This window comes from Salminus brasiliensis, chromosome 11 (genome assembly GCF_030463535.1).
Source record: "Salminus brasiliensis chromosome 11, fSalBra1.hap2, whole genome shotgun sequence".
Classification (NCBI taxonomy): domain Eukaryota; kingdom Metazoa; phylum Chordata; class Actinopteri; order Characiformes; family Bryconidae; genus Salminus; species Salminus brasiliensis.
Window position 1 is genome coordinate 35378096 of NC_132888.1, and position 6000 is coordinate 35384095.

Genomic DNA, 6000 nt, shown 5'->3' on the forward strand with positions numbered 1-6000 from the left:
GTCCTGTTCTAATTAAGGTATACTGAGTGTCATCTTGCCAAGCAACCCTGTAAAAAAAAACTCCCCTAATTAAGCTCTTGCATTAGAAACTATGCTTAATAATTGATGACCTTATTAGGTATTCTCACAACTTGTTGTATAATTAGCCACAAGGGATTTTGATGAGGCAGGGCCTGTGCCTGTCCTATAATTCGTTTCTTAATTAATTGCCTTAAACATACGCTATATGGGCAAAAGTATTGGGACACTTTTTGCTCATTTATTATTTCTTCTGAAATCAATGGTATTAAAAAGAGAGTGTCCTGCTTTTGTTGGCGTAACTGTCTCTCCTGTCCAGAGAGGGAAGATTTTTGACTAGATTTTGGAGCAGCTTTGTTAAGATTGGATTTCATTCGGCAACAAGCGTGTTAGTGAGGTCAGGATGTTGGATGATCACCAAGCCACCTCATCCTCAACTCCCCAGCTCATCTCAAAAGTATTGGATGTAGCATCAACCATCGTTCCAGAGAACACAGCCCCACTGATACACAGCTCAATGCTGGGGGGGCTTTATACCCTTCTAGCCCACGCCTGGCTTTAGGCAGCATGGTGCCAATAGGTTCATGTTTACCTGCTCCATTAAGTCCTATTTTATTGACAATACTTCTCTACGGGGACTAGACAAGCTGCATGAGCTGCGAGCTTCATTGCAACTTACAGTAGCGGAATGCATTTATTAAAAGGAGTGTCCACAAATATTTGGACATGTAGTACAATGTTGCAATATTTAAAAAAATGTTGACTCTCTTGATTATCTCTTAAATGGTGACCATGTGCTGTAGACTCTACTGTAAACATGTGTTTCTGAATGTCTGTGCTAAAAACAGCTGATGTTTCATTGATGTAGCATTAGCATCGGCCAAGGTACGCTATGTGTGATAACATGTTCTGAACGCACTGCACAGATGTCTTGTATTGCATGACGACAAACAGGAAGCTCACAGAGTCTCACAGAGGTGTGTCTAGATTTACAGATATACTCGAGACTTCTGACGAGGCTGCCGAGCTGTCGGATATCTCGTAGGTTAAAAAAAACAAACAAGTAACTTCACAGCTGAACCCAAAAATGGCCAGAACTTTAAATGGAAGGCAGTGTATAGAGATTTTATTCTAGGTCATTGTGGAGCATTTCTGTTAGTATGTGCTCTCATTTTAAGCAAATGGCAATCAATCAATCAATAAACAAACAAACAAAAAATAAATCCAGTGCAAAATACTACAAATCATCCCTGTCACACAAGTATCTCCATTTTTATCTCCATTTTTGCTGTCTTTAACTTAAATATTATTGAATCTGGCAAAGTTGATCTTGGTTCAAAATAGAAAAATCTTTTTACACTGACATTTACACTGCATTGATGGCATTTAGCAGACATTCCTGTCCAGAGCGACTACTAGGTTCCTCATATGCATTGATTTCCATAAAAAAATAAACAGTGCTGGACCCGATTCTGGAGAATGACAATTGCCTCATATTATTTTTTTTCCTTATTGCCTGTAGTGCATCAGCTAACAGTCTTGTCCAACAACTCTACCATGTCCTGCATCACTACAGTGCTGTTGGCGTGCCGACTAATGGCCTCGTCCGACATCAGTGGCAATTGTCTGGAATAATGTAGTGTGGCTCAAATTGCCCATTTCCCATTTACAGAGACCGGGCTGAATACGCCATTGCACAGCAGTACAGTGGATTTTAACCTCCACATTTAACCCATTTCTGTGGTAGTAAACAAACCCAAATGCAAGACTATGGGCAGTGAGCACACACACACTCACACCCATAGCAGTGGGCGGCCACCTCAGTGCCCGGGGAGCAGTTGAGGCTTAGGTGGTTCAGCTGTGAATGCCTAACTTTCTATCCTTTTGGCCGTATCTGCCCTATTTAGTTGTTCTGTTGACGAAAAAGAAGAGTGCTCATAACCTGAACTTGCTTGATACGTGAGCACTGTGCAAGATGTGGGCGACAGCTTTTACAATGGTTTATTAGGGTCTGTTTTATGACATCCGGGGACTGATATGCTGGCTCTTATCTTTGAAGCCCTGCAGCAGAAAAACAGTAACAGTTAGAAAAAAATAGGTGGCGATACAAAGCAGTGGCCTCTTCATCATCTACATATGCGGACGCCCTCGCAGTGTATGTTCACGGTCATGGATGATGTTAAGTTCTTTTGTTGCAGAAAGCTACATTCACATATTGCATGGCATTTATCATCTGAGCAGAAAGCATAGCTCCATAAACATCAGACTTCACCCTGCTACTTCTATCAGCAGTCATATCATTAATAAACACTTGCGAACCAGTTCAATTTGCAACCATACATGCCCATGCCATAATAGTGCCTTCACCATGTTTGACAGATCATATGATATTGCTTCAGATCATAAACTCATCCATTTTTCTTCATGCTCAAGTTAATCTTTGTTGCATCAGTCCAAAACCTTATGACCCAGAACTGGGCCAGCTTTTAGTTTTAGATGATTGCTTGAATGGTAATCCAGTCCTTCTATTTTTGAGTGTTACCACTGGTTTGCTGGAATAAACCCTCTGTATTTAAATGAATGAAGGCAGCTCTTAAATGGAGATTTCAACAGTGACATGCCTACTTAAGAATGTGTCTTTGATGGGCAAACTGCCATATGTATCTCAAATATAAACACAAATCTGCAATAGAAACTTATAGCTAACCTTAAAAGAATAAAGGTGCTACAAATGGTTATTTGAGTATTGCATAGGAACCACTTTTGGTTGCATAAAGAATCATGTTAGTCAGAGAGATGTGTGACCCAAAAACATTCTCTTGATGCAAAGATTCTTTATCAATTTAAGGGTCACATCTCTATTACAAACCATGGAACCAAAAGTGGCTCAAAGAACCATTTGTAGCACCTTTATTTTTTGGAGTGTAGAAACGTACACATTTTCTCGATCATAAAGAGCTGAGTTCAAAGCACTACAACAACACTTGGATGTGCACAGTGCTTCTTGCTGTCCTCGTGAATGACGCATGTCCGAGGAGGAGCGAGTGTTTTTCATCTCCGACAGCAACCTTGTTCTGCTCACAGAGCAAACAGCAATAGCAGAATGCCAGTGTTTTTAGTTAATAATTAAAGCTCAAACTTAACTGCACTGTTGAGAAAGCTTTCAGGTTTACCTGATTTTGATCAAAGTCTTTTCTTTCAAACGGCAGCAGCAGTTTGTGGTTGATCACATTTATATTCTCAGCTTCTCTTTGAAATATTTTATTCCATCCTGTTTTATATTTTCATTGTTATTTTATTCAATATGTGTTTCTTGCTTTAATGCAGTTGGCCAATATTGATAAATACATGCTAAATAAAGAAAGCCTATAATTATTATTATTATTATTATTGTGATTTGTGTTTGGGCTCTATGAGGCAATCACATTTCTTAACAATGAAGATATTTCTAGTTGAATTGTTCTTTAATATAAGGTTGCAAGTAAATGAAACCTTTGGAATGACTTGAATTTCTGCATTTATCACTAATAAAATATCAGTCCCAGTAACAGATAAACACAATCTAACACAAACTAAACTAATAACACACACGGCTGTGTAGTTTGTGTTATTCAGGTGGAGTTAATATGCACTATGCAGGCTAGAAAAAGTAAATAAGTGTAAAAACCTCTAGCACCCATCACCTCCACTGTTTTGCTGCACACTGTTAAAAGTATGAGATCCTTAAGGAACTTTTGGAGGTCCTTAGGTTTGAAACTGTGGAGGAACCTTTGAAGGAAAATAATGTTTCTTGAAGGTTCCTCAAAGCACCTTAAGAGATTCCTCCACAGTTTAAACTGAAAACCTTCAACGGTTCCTTATACTTATACTTCTGACAGTGTGGCTGTAAATAATACGATTTGAACAATGTTGAGGAGGGATTTTGGATCTCATGCTTACCAGCTAACATAAGAACAGCTGTATTCGAGGTGGGTGAGTTTAAGACCTTGTTTACACCTGGCCACTTTATGTGACGAATATCTGGATTGTGTCCTGATAAGATTTTAGCCACATGCATTTACACTGGGTAGTCAAATGCGACCTGAAATCTGATCGCTGTGCAGGATGGAATATGCAGTTTCGCTCATTGCATGGCATTTATTACTGGTGTTTCAGTTGTGCGGTGCCACCCTCACTTTTTCATAGCCTTTTTCTTTGTAAAATGTGTCACTCACATTTAGCAGTGCATTTTGTCCATTATAAATGATTTGTGAAACCTCAGAAAAACTAAATATCAGGATGAGTATTGTGATGTTTTAGCTGTATGGGCCCAACTTTCAAGACAGGCAGAGTTAATTCCTGTATGATAATACAGTATATCATTGAAGAGTTGTAGGAATGTGCCAGTGTGATGTGGCAAAGACAATGTTAGGTCTTGTACATCATATTGAAGTTTCTTGGTGATTTGCCTATTTTTTCCCCCCACAAGCCCTCAGCAGGAGGCACTAGTGTATACCCTACTAGTGTGTACTCTACAGACCATCTCACTGTAGGATTATGACCAGCATTACAATTCAGGCAGTTAAGAGAGCATTTATCTTTTCTGGTGTCTTGTTTATTTCTGCTTGAATAAGATAAAATAAGATAATCCTTTATTAGTCCCACAGTGGGGAAATTCTCAGTGTCACAGCAGAAAAGAGATAGTAAGACGCAAAAAAAGATGCAAAAATGTAGATAAATTACACTATATACACAATATAAATAATATAAGTAATAACAATAACAATATTATTTACAGATTCAATTTAAGATTTAAGATTATTTAAGATTCAATATTATTTTGAATCTTTGGTTATTCAAGCAAATAGTGAACCTCTTGATAGTGGGCCCCAGAAGGAGAGTAAACATAGACCATTAAATGTTTAATTTTACAAAATCTATTTTTTTAATTATATTTTAGCAGCTCCGTGTCAAAATGTCTGTGACATTTAGAATTATATGATAGACTGAGGTTCTTAAATGTTCTCATGGTGAGTTGAATATATAAGTGATATTGCCTTCTTGAGTCATGTAGGGTGGCTTACTTCAGCTAGTCAGACTGGCAATGTTGGCGAATGTAGGGCCTATTATATGGGCCTGCTTGCAGCAGCATGCAATCAAAGCCTCTTTATTTTCAGCTTCAGTGCAACACTTTAATAACTTAGTATTTCGTATCCGTCATTGTTTGAATGCTTTTTTTTCCATGAACGAATGCCCCCTTTGGGTTATATTGGCCTGTCTGCAGGATCGTACTGTACATCATATTTTAGTTTCTTGGTCGAGTGAATTTATTGCCCTGAAGCTAATCCATTTCTTGCTGATTTGCCTACTTCTATCTGCATCTTGTTTCCACATGCCCTCAGCAGGAGGCACTAGTGTTATACTCTGTGTGTACTCTACAGACTCTATTTTCCCTGTCACTAATAGGTTGATCTGTGGGGCTTCAAAAATTCAAGTAAGATATGTGATATACTTTAGTGTATTTTGTAGATAACACAAAATTAATTATGATGCTTCAGATAAACAAAATCTGGACTCAGTGCAATATTGCAATATTCGTAAAATTACTTTTAATAATCTGATATGCAGATTTGATGAATGACAGAGCTCTAAAATGTCATTGAAAAACACTAGCTCAGATAAAAACACAAGAAAAGAAGCGAGGAAGTCTAAGGGCACTTCAAGGGGCAGAGTGGTGAGTTAATCAAGAGGTTTTAGTAGATGAGTTGAAGCAAAATGGTTAGAAAATATTTAGCTAGCTCCACAGGTGGTTCGAACTAAGGTTGGTGAAATTTTAGTTAACTAGCTATCAAACACTAATTCTAAATATAACTGGTTCCAAGAATGGCCGACGTGTTGTATGACATGTGATGTTAGGTCTTGTACATCATATTTTAGTTTCTTGGTGGAGTGGAGCCCCAACGTGTTGTCCGAATGAGCCTGATAGTGACGCATCGGTGGTCA